Below are 21,493 nucleotides of genomic sequence, written 5' to 3' on the forward strand. Positions count from 1 at the left end.
CAAGGCGACCACCTGCGCCGCCCCACTTACCATCTGCCCCGCGGGGAGGGCTCCCCGGGGTAGCGGAACCCTCCCTGCTCCCGGGCGGCTCTGGGGGAACTCGCTGTTTGCCTCCAGCCCTTCGCTGCTGGAGAGATCAGGTTCCTCCCCTCCTCCCCCTCCAGCTCCGGCCGCCGCCGCCGCCGCCTCCTTCTTGCATGACACAGCAGAACCGCAGCTGCCGCAGCAAGTCCCAACCATCCGCCCAGGAAGCGCCGCAACCCGGACTCGGGAGGGGCGGAGAGGGAACCAGCCTGGGGCCACCGCCGAGGGGGATTCTTGTCCCCACTTTGCGCCACACACTCTTTTCCCAGCTCAGGGGCAAGGGAACAAAATCAGGCTGAAACCGACCAGGCCAAGCCCTTGAGGGAAGCTGGGGTTCGGCGTTCTCAGGGATGGGACCAGAGAGAAGGGTGTGAAGGAGACCCCAGTTGAGGCAGGACATTGCAGGTAAAGAAGGGGAAGAAGAGGCCGAGAAGTCGAGGGCCAGACTGTGAAGGAGAATAAAGGAGGTCAAAGAGAGGTAAGGAGGTAGAGTTGCTGAGAAGGGAGAGCGAGCAGGGAAGGGGAGGAGGGGACCTGCTGGGGAAGGAGGATTGGGAGGGAATATATGGGGAGGCTTGAGCTAAGTATCCAGGCAGCACAGGGCTGAATTGGGAGGCAAAGGCAGAAAAGCGGAAAGGGATAGAAGAATTAGGCTTTAGATAGGAAGGTAAATATTGGGGGACATATTAAGGAATCAGAAAGGATGTAGTGGAGATCATGCATCATGGCTGATGAGGGAAACTGATGAGCTGGAAAGAGATACAGTCAAGGCAAAGCCGAAAAGAAAGCATGATCTTCCGTTCCATTCTTCAGTTTCCTATAAAGTTTTTCATAATTCTGCCAAACCAACAGGGAGTTTTCCTTACAAATGGAAAAGCATGAACTAAAACATAGAAAAAGCCGTTTAGCTTAGATTTACAGGATAAAATCTCATGGTCCACCCAATCTTTAAGGCAGAGATTTAGGATTGGGGGTTGTGATTCAATAACACTGAAGGCACTCAAAGCTGATATTACAGTTTCCACATCACTGGACTTAAGTCTTGCAAAGTTTTTGTTAAATGCTTCAGTTAAATGCTAGAAATGATGACAAAATCATTGGTTCAAAATGTCATAAAAAGGCATACACTTTCCTTTTTCTCTACACACACATATGCATGTATATGTAAATCTATATGTAATTTCTAGTGTCTAGCATGTCCGCAATGATTAAGGGGCAAATGTGTTTTTCTGATTATTTGATTTCCCACCAAACACACACTACGCATTTTACAGCAGATCAGCTGCTTCTCACCATTTTAAAGAATGTGGTCAGAAAAGTAATGCAAAAACTGCCACTGTGGTTTTGTCTGTACCTTCCAGGTCATATCGTCGTACCTCACTTCCTGACACAAACAAGTTTTTACTGTTGTCAGCAACAAAGCCCTAATATAGCTGCGGAAGAGAAAAACTGCATTGCATTTGCCTCCTGCAAGCATCATCAACACAGTTACCGGAGGAATGTAATTCCAGAAAAGCTTTAAAGCTGGTGTGATGGTAATTATGTATCAAATGCCTGATTCTATTTCTGTTATTATTTTGTCATTTCTGATCTACTCAACAGCAGGCTGAACTCGCAGAGGGACAAATCCAGTTTTTCTTTTTCCCTTGGTAAAATTTAATCGGACCTGATACAAAACTCATTGCTCTTGGGGAAAATAAGTAGGAGCCACGAAATGTAATTTTAACAGAGCGTGGGTTTTGTGACTGTAGGAAAGGATTTAAGGACGCTCCTTCTGTTCGGTTTCCTATGTAATGAGAAAAGGCTACACGCACGCACAGACGCCACAGCTCCCGGATGCTGTGGCTCACTCATCTGGGCTTCTGCAGCGCCAGAAGCCCCTCCGGGATGCTGCGAGGGGCTCTCGGTGGGTGGTGGTACAAACGCTGCGGCCGCTGCCGCCAGTCCTGCCGCTGCTGTTGTTGCTGCTGCAGTCACGTGGGAGGCCCTTTAAGTTTCCATAGAGAGGCCTCTCCGGTGTCACATGATGGACATGATATAATGAAACAACATTGTGGAGAGGAAAGCATTAGGGGAGCCCACGGCTACAAAAACAAGTGAGTGAGAAGAGGTGGGAGGAAGAGAAACTACGCCACCTCCCCTGCAGCCGAGCTGCACGCAGCAGCAGCCCGCGGGAAGTGGGCGACGCCGGGGGGGAAGGGAGACTCGGTCCCCAGCCCTGCTGCCCACCGCAAAGAGAACAACTTTTAGCCGGCAGCCTCGGCCAGCACTGTCTCCACCTGTCTCCGGAGCCTCCATCGCTCCTCGTGATGATCAAAGGGGCATTCTAGAAGAATATGTTCTACAAATATACATGCGCATCATTTCCCCCCTTGCGTCTCGCTCCGGAGGAAGGAAAGAGGAAGGGATTTAAGCAGCAGCGTGTGTTCAGCCCCAAGGTAAGTTCTGGAGGGTGGGGAAAGCCGGCCCAGCAGGACTTTGGTATGGGAATTTTGTTCTCCGTTTGGACCTCTCGAGGTGAACGAGGCATCCTCTCGCTGCTGGCGAGGCGGAGGGTTCGATGGTCCAGCAGAAACATTTCCACTGTGGACTCTCTTATTTCCTCTTTCGCACGCCCGGCGGTCCCACCCTGGGACTCCCCGGGGTCCCTCGCCTCTCCCCGGAAGGGGCCGCAGGTCCCGGCCGGGATGTTGGCGAGCCGCGCGAGGGAAGGTAGGGGTTGTGGCGTTATCCGGGAATGCCGAGGCGATTTCGCCATGTTTGTGTTGCTAAGAGCACTTTTTTCCCCTTTGAGGTGGCTTGATGCCACATGGCTCCTCCGGAGCTGCTGCCGGTTTGAGAGAGTGTGTGTGTGGTTTTTTTTTTTTTTTTTTTCAATGTCCGCATTCCAGCTAATGTTGCGCAGATAAAATTCAAACTTGAGGTAAACAGAAGAGGAGGAGGAGGGGAGGGAGGGGGGAGACTGTTTCCATTTCGAGATCCCACCTCTTCACTCCGCGGAGACTAACATCCCGAACCTCGAGAGCACTCGCTCCTTTCTCCCACCTACCCTACCTTTGCTGTCGACCAGAAATAAGGCGGCGGCGGCGGGGGGCGGGGTGGGGGGGGAGTGCTCGTAGAGGACGCGGTGTCTGGGTTCTAAAGGCAAAAACAGCCCCTGGCACCCAGGCCTTTGGCCACCTCCCTCGTTCCGCCGAGAGGGACGGAGGATGCAGTGCTGTGCTCTGGAGCTGGGGGACCGGAGGACCACTCTCCCGGGCGGGGCCGGGGTGCCTGATTCCCCTCTCACTCCTTCTTACTTTAGGGAACTGGACGGCGTCGCTTCCAACACACCCCCGCCCCCCCGGCGCAGGTTCCAGAAGGCGGGCTGGGTGGGTCTCCAGGTTTCCAGAGAGCGAGTGGCGTAGCAGGTGTGTGGTGGGCATTTGTATTCTACAAGTCTTGCATTTGGTGGGACGACGTGGGGAGTCTTAAAGCGAGTGGATGGTCAGAGCTGCGTCTTTTTTTTTTTCCGACTAGGGAGAAAAATCAAGACCACCCCCCACCCCGTTTTAAATATCTGATTCAGCTCGAAGCTAGGCTGAAGGGTGAGTGGAGACGTATAAGGGTGAGGGGTGAGCTTCGTCATGTGGAAAACTAGGCTTCTGACAGCTTGTGGCTACCCCCGCCCCCGGGGCGGAAGATGTGGGTTGGGGGGGGTCCGAGAGGGGTGATGTCCCTCGGGGTGGGAGCAGCTCGGGGTCCCGAAGTGCGCCAGGGTCCGCAGCCCAGTCGTGGGGGAGTGCCGGGGCTGGGAGGAGGCGGCCACGTGAGGAGGGTCTGCGGAAGCGCCGGAGCTGAGAGATGGGGGTGAAGTGCGTAGCAGAGTCGTGACCGGGGCTGACACGAAGCAGCCGTGGGCGGCAGGCCGAGGAGGAGCGGAGACTCGCGCGGGCCCGACCCCAGCGCCGTGGCGACGGTTTTATTCCGAGCCGCGGCCGGAGCCTCCCACGCAGGGCCGGCGCCCGGTCCGCGGGTGGGTGCGCACGCCAGGGCCTTTTCCCGGGAGACCGTTTCCGGGCGGGGTCCCGGGCCCGGAGCGACGGCTGTAAACAGGGTGGCGCCCTCTGCCCTCCCGCCCCCGGCCGGCCGGGGCGCGCGGCCGGCGACGCCGGGGGCGGCGGAGGCGCGGTCGCGGCGCCGGGCAGTGGCGGCGGGGGCGCGCCCGCTCCCCGCGCGCCCCCGCTGCCCGGCCGGCCAGCCCTCTCTGTTTTTGTTTTGATGGAGCCCGCGTGCAGCTGGCGCGTGTCGAGTCACGTGCCGTGGGCGGGAGGGGGCTGGGGCGCGGGAGGCGAGGGCGTGGTGACGCACGCGTCTGGAGGGCCGGCAGCCCGCGGGGGGCCGTCGCCAAAGGGGCGAGGGGGCGTGTGCCCCAGACAGATCCGGACCGCGCCGAGTGTCAAGGCCGCATCTGGTGGAGTTTGTGGGAGTTGATCCTCGGTGAGCAGTATGCGGACGTGGGTGTAAGTCCCACCGCCCTTTAAGTTCGTCGTCACAGCATCTAGGCGATCCTGGTCCGTTCGGGCTGGGGGGCGGGCCTGCGCTGATTCAGTTAGATACCGAACAGTGTGTCGGTGTGTGTATCGGTGGGCATACAGAGACCTCTATGTGGTTCTCAATCCAGGCTGCACGTTATAAGCAACCGGAGCGCTTTAGAAAGAACTCCGATTCCCGGCCCAATCGAAACCAAATCCAAATAGGTCCTAAACATAGTGTATTGGAAAAAAAAAATCTCCCTAAGTATTTTTGATGCACGGTGAGGGATGAGAACTTACAGAGGTAACTAGCTTGCTGGATGGAATAGATAGCTGCGAAACCATCCGTCTTTAGGGATGAAATAGCTAACGTATTGATCTGTCACTAGATAGGCTAACTCTGTGCCGATGTGTGGGGACATACTTGATGAAACATTGTAACCTGTTTTACAGTTGGCGAAATGGAAGCTCAGGAGGTTAAGTAAGAGTTGGTCAGTGATAACCCATAACTAGTACCCAGGGAGGCTGACTCCAGAACCCATTCTTTCAATCATTATATATGCTGCACTGGAAATCTCCCTTTACCTAAGGGCCACGTGTTCGTGCGAATAGGAATATTTTGTGTTTGCCTAAGGACCAGCCAGTTTATCTACATATACTTGTATATGTATTTTTATCTGCAAAGTCTTGTTTGTACCAAAGGGAGGAGAATCGCTTGGTAAATTCGTTAAGGCCTCTAGGCTGCTAACATTTTCTAGAAGTTTATTGTGAAGAGAGGAGAGAGGATCCCAGTAATTTGAAGAGAACTGATCCTGTGGAAGTTTTTGGTTTTGTTTTGAGACTTGAACATACGTGTAAAGTGAAGGGGAGTGTCCAGAAGATGCAGATAATTTCCAAGGATTTACACGAGCAGCCACAGAAGTCCTTTAGGTTGCTGGACATGATATAGTTTTGTTGGTCATAGGCTGGTTGTAGCAGAAAGTGCAAGGCAGTATACAGAGTAGCAGAAGTTTTGCTATGAAAATTTGGGAGTAAAAAGCAACTACTCTGGTCTGGAGTACAGAAGTGTTGCTTCTCCATCCTCCTCCTTTTATTTATTTCATTTGCTTCTCTGTCAGATAAACTCTTATTGGGAATATTTAGATGCGGGGGTAATCCATCTGTTTTGAAAATGTGTTCATTGATATATACTCTAAGGATATTCCAAATAAAACAGGCAACAGAGGTTTTCCCCTGAAAACAAAGAGTTCCAATTACAGTGTTTTTGTGACCGATACGTATTATTAAATGGTAATGTGTAACAAAGAGACATGTCTTTATTCCTACTAATGATTGCTGTCTAATATTGTTAGCTGTATGGCAGACATAGGCAAATTACCTATCAAGTTTTTGAGATTGGTTTTCATGTTACTTGCAGTTTTGGTGAGGAAAGCTTATAGACCCACCAGGGCAAGCTTGACATAACTGCGAGTGGTCACGTTCTGGCATGGAAATAGCTCTCTAACCCCATCTCCCTCCCTCAGTTGTCGTCTCCATCCCTGTTGACCACCAAAGATACTTTAATCCAGCAATCCCAAACCACTTGTGGTTCCTTTGCACAGCTTTGTCTTCTGCTCCTAGGGTGCCTCCTTTAGAAATTTTCCACTGATTTCTCCTCCAAAGACATTTAAAAATATCCTCCTGTGTCACCTTTATGCCTTGCACGTACTTGTCTCAGTGCACTTTTCACAGCATATATTGTTTTTATTTATACGTTGGACACCTCTACTAAATTGACTTCATAAAAGGTTGAAATGGTGATTGTTTATTTGTGTGTATCACTGGCACACAGTAGGCACTCAAGTTTGTTGCGTCAGTCTAAATTGAATTTGAGTTGCATTATTTGGGTTGATCACCCATCTTCATTCTTAACTGTCCTCACGTCTGCTAACTACTAGGCTAAAAGCACATGTCCTTGCACAGAGAATTCAGAGTACCACCAACACATTCTAGTAAAAGGAATAGGAAGGAAGGGGCTAAATGTAATCAGGTTTTCACTTGTTTCCTAATTTTATTCTCAATTCGCCAGTTGTTTACTCATGTACACTGGGAGAGATGTTCAACATTATCATTTTTCAACTTATTTAGGAAGAAAGAAGTGGCACTGTATTACCGATGAACATGCTTTTTATGTGTAGTAGCAGAATACGGATGCATCATCACATTTTATTACACTGTAATTTTCAGATTTAGTATTGCAGAGGTATTTGTAGAACAGCACTGTCCCACAGAACTTCTGGGATGATAGAAAGGACTTACAATGATATATTTATAATGACTTATAAGTGGTAGCCACTAAGCATTTGAGGCTAGTGAGCCACTTTAAATGTGGCTAGTGTGCCATAGGAACTGAACTTCTCATTGATTTAAATGCAAATAGCGACAAGTGGCGGGTGGCTACTGCACTGGACAGCACAGTTATAGAGGATTTGCTTAGCTTTAAGTCTAGTGTTTGATAGGTAAACATTAGCTTACAGTGTTCTGCCTTTAAAAGAAAAATTTTAATTCATTTTGTAGGGCATAGCAACATGCTTCCCGTTCATAGATTATAAGGTGTTTCCAGGGTGATATTTTTGACCTTTGTAAGGCCTTCATATTGTAGCAGGTTTCTGTGTTCTGTGGGCTTTTCATGTGGTTCATGTGGTCTCCCATTTTTAGGAGCAGAGTGGAGTGATTATGAGTCATTATGATTTTGAGTAATTATTTGAAAAATCAAATGGAATTGAGCCCTTGGTGTATAAACGGATTGGAAGTCCCGTGAGCTTAATCAACACTTCCCTAAAAAAAACCTAACACTTCCCTAAGATGTTTTTTGAAGAGCAGGCGCTACGTTTGTCTTGCTGGCCATATATTTCCAATGTCCTTGTATAGTACCTGACACATAGCAAGTGCTCAGAAATATTTGTTAAATGAAGGTACGTTCAAACAATTTAACCCCTCTAATTCAGCCTCAGAGGGTGTGTTGTGGAGCTGAAGAGGAGGCCTAGAGTCAATAACTACACTGTAATTTACAATTCTTCCGAGGAATGAATGCAGTCTCTCCAGGGGCACTCTCCTTAACTCAGTGACTTTGATTCCTCTTCTGTAAGTATATATATAGCAGGAATTGTTACCCCTAAGTAATGACAGAGAAAAATAAAGTCACAAGAAGTTTTGGTGCTCAGGTCACACAGAGGGGGTTGGAAGTGTAAATCAAATCAAAGTAGTTGTTTCTGTTGCTTTGTGCGCTTGTCTGTGATTCTTCCTCAAAGAAATAGTCATGCGCTGAGCCATGTTAGTTGGTTTGTGAAATCGAAGGTAATTACATATGTTAATAGAGTCTGAAAAGAGGACTGAAAATAGCTCTTGTATGGCATGACATTGAGAAAACAGCTTCTATATGACAAACAGGAATGGAAACCTTTAAACCTCTAAATCTCTGTCTGTGGTAATCCTAACACCCAAGTGATAAACGTCTCGAAGAGGATATTTTAAAATGTAAATAGAAACAGATGTTTAGTTGTTCAGATAACCACTACCAGACTTCGAAATATTTATATAAAAAGGTATGAGATACATCAAACATCTGTTTAGAGTGAGAGCCCTAAGCGGAAAATTGTAGATTTCATTTCACGTGGTAGATGCTATATTGGTGGGTTGATGACGCAGCCCCATATGTGGCCTGGTACTTGTAGAAGATGATACAGACTCTCCTCTCAGTGCTGTGCGTCATACTTACCTAGCTTATGGGGTTATGTGTGGCTGGATTATAGGCCTGTCATCATTCCTGGGACACAGGCTAGGTTCCTATCATTCTGCCACTATGTGTTGCACATATGAAAACTAATTTTAAACTAGGGTAAGTAAAACATAATTGAAAATATAAATCTGTTGTCTAAAAAAAATCATATGATACATTCCAAAATAAAATGTAAAGTTTTTTGAGGGGGATCTTTTAGCAGTTTCTGGCCTCTTAATCCGTTATGACTGCTTTCAAACGCCTTTGGTGTGTGAACCTCTTTGGTGGTGGTAGTGGGGAGCCCCCAAACCAAAAACAGACTATCAACCATGTGTCCCATAAATTCCTACTGTTGCCCTCAAAACGGAACCAAACACAACCATAACAAAACAAAACCCACCACTGCTGTCAGCAGCAAAAGTTAGCCCACCCAACCAAACGAACAAATAAGAAAGCCTGTGAGATTTGAGTTGTTGCTTTTGTGGAGAGGCCAATAATGTGAAGCCTCTTTTTAAGTATTAAATGTGAATTACTCGTGACAAAAAAAAATCTATATCTGCCTGTCTAAGTATTTAGCAGTGCTATAAGAATTCCTGCTTGTGGTAGATCAAGATGTAGTCAGCCTAGAAGATCCTGTGTGGCTACTTGGATTTAGGTGTATAGTTTAAGAATCGTTTTGAAGTTTTATTGAGAACTGTCTTTAAGTGACCTCGGCCACTAACTTTGGTATAAGAATTGAAGGAAGTTGCTGGCTTCATTTCTTTCTCATCAGTGGGGTGGCGGGATTGGGTCAGTGGTTCTCAAACTTCAGTGTGTGTAGAATCACGGAGGGCTTCATAAAACCGAGATTGCTGGAACCCACCCCAGAGTTTCTGACTCAGTAGGTCTAGGGTGGGCCTAATGATCTGCGTTTCTTACAAGTTCCCAGGTGAGGCTGATGTTGCTGGTCAGGGTGTAGGATTTGATCATCTCTTCTAAAGTTCTATGATTCTATGCCTGTTTTTTCTACCTTTTCAAGTTGTAGCACCTACCCTTGGACTTCTGCAAAATTATTTCATTTAAAGATTGCTATATGGCGAACTGAGGTTTAAAAGTTTAAAATGGATTAAATTAATTTTATTTTGAGAGTATCTTCAGAATCTCATATATTTTGCAAAAACTCTGCGTCTGTTAAAACTCACATTGGGATTCTTACCCAATAGTGGAAGCCTCCAGTTAAAACGTATTGAAATATTACTGATGTTATTAAATGACAAAACTGTTTGCTGCTTCCTAAACCTAAATGTTTAGGTATCAAATCTAACCAAGTGCCTCTTAATATACAGCTATGGAGTATGATCTATCACATTAGATAATTGTGAACTTACTAAATAAATGGTTTTTATGAGATGCAGTTCTTTTCCTAGTTAAAGCTAGTCTGTGGGTCCATAGTGGGTTCTGATAGCATTAACCTGGGCATTGTCCTCTGAAGATAACTGCCTCGTAGAAGACTCCTGGTTGCAGGAATGAGATACGCATCAGGAGATAAAGAGTAAGCCAGGGCACGGCCCTTCCCTATTTTGAGGACTTTGGGGAAGAGTGGAGGCTTTGCAGTTTCTCAGTGAAGGGGCTCTGGGGCTGGAATCTGGTAGGAAGGCAGTGGAGATGCCAAGAGATGTCTTAAAGCAGCCCTTGCAGAGCAAGCACACTGTTCTCACCCAGAGTATATGTTTATTTTGCTAGGCTGGGGTCAGGGTGGAGGGGGAAGAAGGGGAGGATTGACGGGGAGGACTTCAGGGAGGGCTTCATGGAGATGCCAAGGCATTCTAACAAGTGGTGCTCTGGAAGCATTCCAGATTAAACTAGACTCCCAGAGTCAGAATGATTCAAGGCTGAAGTGACTGGAAGTGAGGTTTGACAGTACATTTTAATATGAGTGAATTTATTGGAGAAGAAAGAGTAAGATTTGGAGGAAAATATAATCTTATCTGAGAGCAAGGAAATAAAAAAGAAGAAATGGGTAAGGAGTAAGGAATGGGAGGATGACAATGAAAGGTTTTAAGTATTAAATGTTCTAAACCTTTTTGTGGGTATGTCAAGGCTAGGTAATAGCACAGGTTTCTTTTGTTAGAAAATAAATTAATGAGTTTTCCTTTTCATTTCCGGTGAATCCTTCAAATTATCACCAGATGCTATTACTTGACTTAAATCAAATGCCTTTGCAAAGTTATGCCCAGAATTCATGCAGTGCTTACATTTTTAGATTGCTTTATGGTCGTTAACTAGTTTAAATCAAATTCCTGGAAGGCACACGTGGTGCTTATTATGGATGTGTTTTATGGATTAGGAAACATCATTTGTGTAGCACAGGCCACAAAGCTGGGCTGAGGCCACGAAATCTCCCTGCTTTGCACATCTAGCAGTTTAATTTTTTCTTGAAATTCTTTATTTTCTGACTTCTTTTATAAAATGGTTGCATATTAAATCTTAGAGTTGATTTAGCATCCATATAATTGATTTTAAACTATATTTCATGGATGCAGCCTTAGATTTTGATCTACTGCTGATTTCTTTGAAAAGAACTGCATGTGATTTGTTATTTAGATCTGCAGTCATTTCTTGACTGGAATATCTGTGGTATAATCTTCGTAACTAAATCTGTGAAGAAGTTTTGGATTCTTTAGACTTGGCAGTTTGAGGCTGGGATTGGCGGTCTAGATGACAAGAGTGCTGGGGAAGGCCCATGGGCCCGTTTTCACTGAGCAGCCAGAGGGAGGGAGGTGCAGCTGTGTAATCCCCACCCTCCAGCTCTCTTCGTTGGTTCTCCACCCGCATCCCCACCCCCAGTACCTTTGAAAAACTTCCTGTGCTTTAGGGAGTTAAGACACAACACACTAGCACTTGGCAACATCTGTCTTTGTCTTCCCACATCTCTTGAGGTTCCTGTCTTCCAGCTTCTGACATTACTGTTTCTCTGACAGCCAGGTGCCTGGCCTCTAGTTGACCAGAGTCACCCATGGATGTCCTTTATGGCCCTACCTCTACGTGCTTCTTCCTTTTCCTTCTAGGTCTGTGCTGTGGAAAGAGTTTGGTGGAAAGAGTATTGAGGTTAGAATAATGTTACTATCTCTAATAATAATTAGTGTGTACCTGACTCTTTGGATGCTGTGCTAGGGGCTCTATATTCTCTCCACTAGGGTCTAGTTCCTACTCGCTACAGAACTTGGGAGAGTGTCCAAGTCTGTGCCACAGGCTGCTTGTCTGTAAAATGAGGGCTTGGTGGAATGTGGAGTAAGGTGTTCTGGCCCTAAAGTGCTGTGATTGAGTTTTTTCCCATTGTAGTGGGATGGTAAACCCTCACAGGAGTACTTTAGCTTTTTGAAAGATCCATGTTAATCAAGACTGGCCTCAGTGTAGGGGCGTTGCTTCTGAGTCCCAGGATCCGGAGATCAGGGACTCCTTGAAGTTAGGGATGGGTCTCAAGGGCACCCTTCTCCATACTTGTACTATCTACATCAGAACACCTGGAAATTAGTTGAACCTGAACACTCCAGTTTGGAAGGGTTGTTGACTCCCAATTTGGAATATTCTGCTTCTTTTCATCTCCATGATAGAGGCACTGGGCGATATCTAGACCACTAGGGGAGTTTCTGGGAACCTGCTTAATACTTCTGTTAATTCTTGTACAACTCATTAAAAAAATGCTACCCCAGGTCTTTCTCTTGCAAAATTGTACATGGTCTGTGACCTTGAGTGCTTGTTTCCTATTTGCAGGGGAATTTTTGTTAGTACTGAATCTTTTCATAATGTTCACAACCACACTTATCTGCTCATTGTCAAGGCCATTGACAACTGTTTTGCTTTCTGCTTTTATACTGATGTATCATGCATTCATTGCACATATTGTCCATTTTCTAAAAACCTACGATTATCTGTTTTTGTTTCTCTGTGTTTCCAGAGAGATTAATCATTGCTAGCTATGCTAGGAACACTTACTTTGTTAGCTTTGTCCTTAGTGTCACTAATATTTCTTCAGCTTTTTCTAATCTTTAGCTTTTCAAAACTGTGTAATACCTACTTTTTATAGGCTCTGCCCCAAAAGAATTTGTGAGGGCTCTTCAGTCTTTAGCGATTATTGCCTGAAAACGCAGGTACTTGATAGCAACAGGTGAAAAGTATTTTTAAATAAAATGCCATTCATAGCCTTTCTTTGGATTTCATCTTTGAAATCTGTTGTCTGCTTTATGCCTTGTAGTTGTTGAAGTTACTACGCAGGCTTCACCTATTTTTATGGAAAAAGATACTAAAATCCTCCTTTGCTCCAACTTTTAAAGCGTTCAAAATTAAGATTCCTTCTGCTATTAATTTAATTCTTCTGAAAAGGAACAGAGGAGTTTGTTCTTTGCCGTGTGTATATCTTTGTTACTACCTAACTAGCAGTTTGGAACAAAGACTTCGTTAGCTTTGTGAATCAATAATCTGTTTAGTCATTTCATGTCAACTGCAGAGTATTTTGAAGATACATATTTTTCGTAATAGAAGATCATTTGAGATCCTAAAAAACAAATATTTCCGACAACAGATTTGCTTTAAAAAGATTTTTAAAGTGATCATCTGTAGAAGAAACCATGCCTTATAATAGCTGCGTTTTCTTGTGTGTGGGGGGCATGATGGTGGCCTGATATCCTAGGCTCCTTCTGTGTCCGAGGTCCCAGCCCTTTGATTGAGGAAGGGGCCCGTGTGGTTGAGGGACGGCTGCAGTGGCATCCAGAGGATATGACTGGAAATGCCCTCCTTCGGACTGTATTTCGTTGTTGTCTCTGGACAGCACCAGTTGAAAGCACTGAATTGCATTTGTATAAATACACATAGTACTTGGTAAAACATCTTTTTGGATCATTGTGGTCTTTCAGAGTTGAGATACAAGCTCTGGAAAAATGACTCATCAGAACATGTCAGGTCCTGGACATTCCTGGTAAACAGTGTAGTGTATTGTGGATCATGGCTTCTTCTGTGTTACTGTTCACGTATTGGAATCCTAATCCTCGACGTGGAGACTAGGAGCAGGCGCAAGTAAACGTCTTCTCTGGGCAGACCTTCTGTCCAGAACTGAACGAAAGGCAACGAATGAATAAGAACACTTAAAGGTGTCTGCAGTCTGTCTGAAGGCTTGTGGATACTGGCACCCCGTGCCCTTGGGGTACTGACAAGCCATTTGGGCCATTCCTCTCCTTGTTTATCTCCTTTCTTTCTGTCTTCCCATGTTCTTTACTCTCTTGAGTTCCTTCCTTTTTTTTTTTTTCCCTTCTTGGGTTCTTTTCTGTTTCTTTTGTTCTTCTTCCTTTCCCTTTTGTCTTTCCCATTCACCGTATGAATAGCCAATAACAGCTGACAGTTCCCACAGGCACTTTTTTAGCCTGACTAAATGGCAGCTCAGAGCCAAAGACAGGTTTTACTATGACAAGATGCTGGTGCAGACTTTCTAAAGATTTGAGTATGTTTATACAGCGGATGCCATGCTGAATGGAAAATACATGTGAAATGTATGACTTCCCAAACTCTTTAGGATATTTAAATAGGCATTCAAATAGGTTTTAGCTTGAAGTTTAAATTTTGTGCTAAAGGACATGCTGCCAAAATTCAGGTAATAGTAATCACATAGATAATGAATTTCAGGATTCTTTGTATTTTTGAAATTTTGGTAAACAAAGATGTGGTTTGGGTTGCAATAATGTTTTTAAATTGCTTAAGCTGTAACTAAGTTTGGTATAAAAAATGTGACTGCATCAGATTTGTGTTAAATACACAACTATTACTTATGCCACTGTCAAGGATCAGAGTATATTCTAGCTCTGTGGGGGCTTCAGAGCTAATTTCATTTAGTCTTCTTATTCTGTAGATGAGACAGTTTACTTAATTTTACACACCTGGTTAGTGGCATCGCTGACCACAGTTAGGCCTTCCACTTCCCTATCCACTCTGTTTTTTTTTGGACAGAAAGTTAAATTTATGAAATTTAGACGTAAAATGGACAGAGAAGCCTGGGAAGAGTATATGAGTTCTAAACCTAGCTTGACTTTCATTTGCTAGTGATGGGGTGTTGGACTGGGTGTTTAACCTCTCTGGATCTCGTTTTTTTGGAGGGTTGAACTTAAAGATCTCTTGCAGGTCTGTGACTTGTACTCAGGTGAGAAAAACGAAATAGACTTAGAATCTTCCTATTTTACATTTGTAAAATTTCCATTTGTGCAATTTCAATTTGAGTCTTATTTCAAGAAGAAGCGCTCCTATTTTTTAGTAGGTATCATTTGTATGTTTTCCTATTATCAACTTTTCCAAAGTGTATTGTTGTTAGACACAGGTTGTTGTCTTAGTCAACATGATAGCTGCCTCTGGCATCACCTTGATTAACTGAGGTAAATACACATTCAGAGGCTGGTCTCCCTTAGTTTCAAACTGGTGGGAGATTACCATGCAGGAATATTCCATAGATGACTGAGAGGTGCTTTTTTTTTTTTTTCCCGAATTGTTGACAGTTTATTACAGCGTTAGAGAGTAATGTCAAATAAATAAAATGTAAGAGAATTGGCTACTCTAACTTCTAGAGTTGCTTTATTTGGGATTGCGGAACAGGTTTTTCCGTTCTCAGTAGGATAATCTGTCGTTGTGTCGGCGTAGACAGTTGTGGCAATCTGAAAGGACAGGAAAGATGAGATGGGTTTTCATGACATATTGGAGAAAAAGCTGAGGAGACTGGAGAAGCTTTTCTAAGAAGACTGAGCTTTGAGACCTTTCCCTCATTGCTTAGCCGTGGTTCCCTTGCCCTTCTTTGTTTGGAGAAACCTGTTCTTTCAATAAACACTTTTTGAGCTGGGTGCTGTGGGAATTACAAAAGGATTATTCATCCAGAGCTTCATCCTCTAGGTATTTACTCTCTCGCTGGGTTCCCAATGCTTAGGCCCAGAAAAGATGCAGTAAATGTCTGAGTGCCCCAAAGAGTGGCTAGACAAGGAGAGAGAAGGGAGAAGGACTCAAGCAGTAGGGGAAGACCCCAAGGAGCCATGACATTTGAGCAGTTTGAGTTAAGAATAGCTAAAGAACATGTTTTAATTTTCTTTTGGAAGAGAGTACGAGGGATGAGATTGGGTTAGGTTAGGACATAGGCCTGGGAGTTGGGAAATGACAATTTTATGTTTTAAGGTAGCAAATGAGGGGACCCTATGGGAGTACCAGAGCCTTTTTACTCCCTTTTTATTTTGAAGATGTCAAACCTTTAGGAAAACAGTACTATGACCACCTGTTTACTCTTCTTCTAGATTAATCAGTTGTTAACATTTTGCCACACTTGCCTCATGTTCTGTGTATGCATGTTTTTGAATCAAATGTGGTGTATACATTTGTATTATTTTGCTTAACCACTTGAATATGTTACAGATACTATGACATTTCACCTCTAAATACCTGCTAAAGAGGACATTCTTCTGTATAACTACAATACAATTATCGAACCCAACAAGTTTTGCATTGATATAACAACATGGTCTAGTATATAGAAAATATTTACATTTGGGGGTGGAATGTGTATTTATTTATTTATTTAAAATCAGGTGGACTCGTCAGGCACAATGCATATTTAATGAATTTGTGGGCTGAGAGAATAGGGCCATAGAAACTGGTTTCTACATATTTTAAAATTCCTGTATAGCCATTAAGATAGAAGGAGGAAGCTCATTGTACTCTGTTACGATAGATCCTTGAAGATACAATCTTAGATAAGAACAAGGCATAGAAGAGCGTAAAGAAGAATTTATAAAGAGCTGTGAATGGATGGATGGATGGATAGATAGAAAGAACATCTCTGGAAGGATAAAAAATGAACTATAACATTTCATGCCTTTAGGAGAAGGAAGTAGGTAGCTGGAGGACAGGGAGACTTTTCCCTGAATACTCTTTTTTACCTTTTGAACTTTGAACATATTATTTATTCAAAAATAAATAGTAAGTAAGCATAGACTTACATTGGTACTGTTATTAACCTTGTAGGGTGTAGGGACAATACTTCTCTTTATGTCTTAAAGAAATTTGGAGAATGAGACCTGATGGAGGAAATTTTTTATCTTTTAAATTTTGAAGTTTGATGTTTGTGTCACTTAATGGAAAAAGATGTTCCTGGTGTAAGAATATATTTTTTTCAGGAACTGCTGGTGTGGAGAGAAGGGGACTTGGTGGGGGTCTGGTATCTAGAAAGTCTGGGAATTCCGTACAGGAAACACCAAGGAAGATGTAGAAGGAGTTTGTTTATTACTCTTGAATAATTTTTTCCTCCTCTAAGAATGAGAAACAAGAAGAGAATTTTGTAGTTTGTTTCAGTAGAAAAGTACAGAAGATGGCAAAGGGGACGCAGAATTTACATTGCATATATATTCATGCCGCCTTTGATGATGAAAGAAGATAAGTACATTAAAAAAGCTGCTAAGAGAAAATGAACATTTAGGAATAAGGGCTGGCTATTTTCTTTATTTTTAAAAGAGATTCTTGGGTTTTACTGAAGATTATATGAAGATTAAAAGAAAGCCGTACTGAATAAGTCCTAGAAATCTATGTTATTAGTAAATTATTCCATTTGATAGTAATTTGATTATTTCGTGTGATCGTTTTGATGTAATTATATGGTGAATTTGTGTGATATTTATGCTTAAAAATTACTTTCGAAGCATTTTGAAATATGTTGCATGAAAGTTTAAATTTAATTTGAGTTAACTCAGCGACAATTTTTTTTTCTGTTTTTGAATGATTAACACAAAGGTATCGATTGGTACTCAGTGCTGTTTCTCTTGAAGGCCAATATTTATTAATCAGTGAGTGTTGAATTGCTCCCAGTGTCCATTAGGCATCCTGTGGTTAATGGAGACAGATGGTCCACCCTTGATAGATGCTTCTGGAAAGTTAACATGTTAACAGTGGTAGTTACATTCCTGTCAGGGAGGGAAGCCGCTGACTGCTCAGGCAGGCCTTCAGGAGCAGGGAAACTCTGCGTGGTTTGTTTGGTTGTCTATGGTGTGACCTTGCAGGTGAAGAATTTTGATTTTTATCAATTCATTCAGAGTTGATGAGGACTGTGAGACTGAACGATGTGATGAGTAAGCTGAGCAAGCTTACAGGCTTACGGGAGATTGGATATCCCAGTGAGGTAACTTGCCAAGGGAGGTGTACTGTGGTCAGTTGTAGACTGGTCGAAAGGGTAAAATTTGGATCATAACTTTACTTGGGAAACATAGAAATAAGATGGGGAAGAATGGGATCTTTTCAACTGATACTTTCATCAAGTCATGAGAATTTGATAGAGGACTTTTTTTCGCTCCAGGGGCTGTTCTACCTTAAAAACTGGGCCTTAAAGTCAGAGCATCTTTACTGTGTGGTGCTGGATAAAAACGAATTCTTCTCTGGTGTTCTTTGTAATTAGTTACCAAAAGCCCCATTACCCTGTGGCAGATATGTTACAATACAAAGGAGAGATAATAGTAATGATAATAATGAGGGCTTACCATGTGTTGGGCACTTTGCTAAAATGTGTTGTTGTTGTTTTTTCCTATTATTCCATTAATTGCACAACAGCCCTAGGAAATAGATAGTATCATCATTCCCACTTTATAGAAAATCAAAGCTTAGGAAAGCCAGGGCTTGGAGCCCAAGTTCAGAGCCAGGTAGCCTGACTCTAGAGAAGCTTATGATCTTAGCCACGTGTGATAGAATTTCTTTTGCACGTTTCAGCTTCTTTCCAGTTGTGTTTTCCTTAGGATGTAACATGGCCATTTGGAGACTCCTTATCTCTCAAGTGAACACTTAGGAAATACAGTTATTGTTAAAATATTTAAGCAGTAACTGTTAGCGTAGTTTCTTTTTGAAGATTGCTGGTCTTTATTTTATGGTAATTCTGAGTAGTAGTTTCATTTAGAGGATGAACCATTAAAAATGAAGAAGGTTGGAAAAAAAACAAGGATAATGCAAAGAGAAACTATTTTTACTTAGATTCATTTACTGTTAACATTTCCCGCATTTACTTTATCATTTGTGTATATTTTCTTGCTGTGTATTTTTGTATGTATATGTGTGTATGTGTATATTTTTTTCTGAATCATTTGAGAGTGTTACATATATTGTGGCCCTTTACCCATATTTTAGTGTGTATTTCCTAAGAACAGGAATTGTCACTTACACAACAGTAACTATTTTATAAATTTGTGTTAAAATATTTTCTTCTGATCTGCTATCCATATCACAGTTGACCTAATACTGTCCTTTATAACATTTTTTCCCCTGTGGTATAAGATCGAGTCTAGGGTTATATATTACATTTACTTGTCATATCTGTTTACTCTCCTTTCTTCTAGAATATTTCTACAGTTTGTCTTTTATCAGATCGACATTTTTTGAAGAATATAGTGCCTTTTTTTTTGGGAAATAGTAGAAAATTCCTCCTTTTGTGTTTGTCTGAAGTTTCCTCATCGTTAGATGCAGGTTATGCGTTCTCAGCCAAATTTTCCTTTTCTTTCTCCTTATTTATTAAGTTTATTCTTTTTCAAAATCAGGAAATTACCACTGATACAATAATATTATCAAAATATAGGTCTTAGTCAGATTCCATCAGTTATTCCCCAAATGTCTTTATAGGAAGAAAATCCTGGGCCATACATTGCATCTGGTCGCCTTTCATCTGGAACAGTTTCTCAGTCTTTCTTTGTGTTTCATGGCATTGACAGTTTTGAAGAGTGCTAGCCAATTATTATTAGCATATCCTTCAATTTTGGTTTGTTTGAAGTTTCGTCATGTTTAGATTCAGGTTTTGCATTTCTGGCAGAAATGCTGCACAGGGGACGTTGTGTTCTTCTCAGTTCATCATATTCAGAGGCACACAATGTCTGTTTGTCCTACTTCTGGGCGTGTTGACTTTGATCCTTTGGTTAAGGCCCAGCCTGCCAGGTTTGACCAGTGTTACTCTTTCCCCCTTTTCAGACGATAACTATCTTGTGGAGTGATGTTTTTCATTAATAACCTGTTACTCCTCAGATTTTTACTTGTAGGCTTAAGAATCCATGGATGGTTCTTGCCCGACTCAGTTAGCCTTGTAATGGTTGCCCAATCGGATTTAAAATTTCATCATTCCCTCTTCATTTATTCATTGGCTTACTTCCACAAAGAGTGGTCCCTTATCTCTCATTTATTTATTTTTTAAAAATATCAGTTTGGACTCATGAATTCTTCCTTTACCGTATGATCCTTACTTATTTTGAAGCTCAAATTGTCCCAGCTTTGGCCAGTGGGAGCCTCTTCAAGCTGGCTCCTGTGTCCTTTCGGCATACCCCCACCGTGCTTTGACACATCCTTACTTTACTGACACGGAATGATCCTCCTTGTCTATTTTCTCTGCCTCAGCCCTGGAAGCGGCCATTTCTCCAAGGAGCTCTGCGTGAGAGTGCCTAGTTCTCCATATCCTGGCCAAGGGTGACTTTTCACACTGTTTAATTTTTGCCAGTCTGATAGGTCAGAAATAACATGTCAGTGTAGTTTTGATTCGTATTTCTTTTATAAGTGAAATTTAATATCTTTTCATGTGTTCATATACATGTGTGTATTTGTAATGTGTATACATGTGTACGTGTCTGTATATGTATGTGTGTGTATATTCATGTCCTTTGCCTATTTTTCTGTCAAGTTACTAGTCTTTTATTTCCTCAATTTTAAGTGTTTTTTATTGTGGATATCTGTGATATGATGCAAATATTTTCTCCTATTTTATCTATTGTCTTTGTTTAATGATTTTTTTGCCATGCAGAAAAAAATTGTTAAACATTTTTATGTAATCAAATTATCAGTCTTTTATTCTTCCTGATTTTTGAGTCATAGTTAGCACGCCCTTCCTTATATCAAGGTTGGAGAAGAATTCACCATTTCCCCACCTCTGGTACTTGTATGACTTCATTGTTTTACATTTAGATCCCTCATTCATTTGGAGCATATTCTTGTGTATGGTATGAAGAATGGATCTAATTTTATCTTTTTCCAAATGGCTGATCAACTGCTTTAACCATTTATTAAAAAGTCAGCTTTTGCCCCAGTGATTTTTAGACGCCCCCTTTATCATACACAGTACTAAAGTTCTATCTGTACTTCAGTCTGTTTTTGAACTTTCCATGCTACTCCACTGATTTGTCTGTCTACTTGTGGGCTAGTAGCACACTTTTCATTGAGAGGCTTTATAGTATAATTTAATGTCTAGTAGGACTAGTCCTCCCCTCTCCCGTTTGGTGTATTCCTGGCTGTTCTTGCACATGTAGTTTTAATACGCGGTTCAGTATCAATTTTCCAGCTTCAGTAAAAAGAATTATTGGTATATTTATGGGGATCGCATTACATTGATAAGTTAATTTACAACGAACTGACATTTTTATGATGTTGGCTTGTTCTCTTCCAAAATAAGAAATGTCTTCCTATTTGTTAAAGTCTTCATTTGTGTCTTTTTTAGGAATGTTTTAAAGTTTTCCTCAGATGGATTTTATACATTTGTTGTCAAATTTATTCTTAAATATTTTATTTTCTTTGTGAAATTTGAAACTTGCTTTTTTTTCACTTATTGTATCATGGCAATTTGAACAGGTCAGTACATGTAGACATATTTGATTTTTTGAAATGGATCTATGGTAGTCTGTTGTACCCTAATTTAATTTTTTCTCTGTTGATGTTTTTTATGTTGCTCCTGAGTTTTCCCTTTTATAAACAATGCTGTGGAAAATATCTTTGTACTTTTGTTTTTGCTTACTTGTATAATTATATCTATAAAATAGATTCTTGGAAATGGAATTGCTTATCCATAAGCCATGTAGATTTTTTTGGTAATATATTCTACCAAATTATCATCTCAAACTATTTGACACTTTTTAAAGTTTAAACTTTATTGTGTATGTCCTGTCTTTTTTTTTTTTTTTGCGGTACGCGGGCCTCTCACTGTCGTGGCCTCTCCCGTTGCGGAGCACAGGCTCCGGACGCGCAGGCTCAGCGGCCATGGCTCACGGACCTAGCCGCTCCATGACATGTGGGATCTTCCCGGACCGGGGCACGAACCCGTGTGCCCTGCATTGGCAGGCAGACTCTGAACCACTGC

The 21,493-nt window shown here is 42.5% G+C and overlaps 1 long non-coding RNA gene across 2 annotated transcripts in view; it reads left to right on the forward strand.

The window, feature by feature from the left end:
• The first annotated feature begins 422 nt into the window (after positions 1-422).
• LOC105748123 (uncharacterized) overlaps positions 423-21,493 on the forward strand; it is an 81,999-nt gene continuing 60,928 nt past the window's right edge. For both annotated transcript variants that reach the window (XR_007479108.1, XR_007479109.1), the window contains exons 1-4: positions 423-562; positions 1,446-2,522; positions 3,389-3,494; positions 3,604-3,671. This is a non-coding gene — a long non-coding RNA (uncharacterized LOC105748123). The remainder of the gene's footprint in view (positions 563-1,445; positions 2,523-3,388; positions 3,495-3,603; positions 3,672-21,493) is intronic.

Source organism: Orcinus orca, chromosome 9 (genome assembly GCF_937001465.1).
Source record: "Orcinus orca chromosome 9, mOrcOrc1.1, whole genome shotgun sequence".
NCBI classification, from domain to species: domain Eukaryota; kingdom Metazoa; phylum Chordata; class Mammalia; order Artiodactyla; family Delphinidae; genus Orcinus; species Orcinus orca.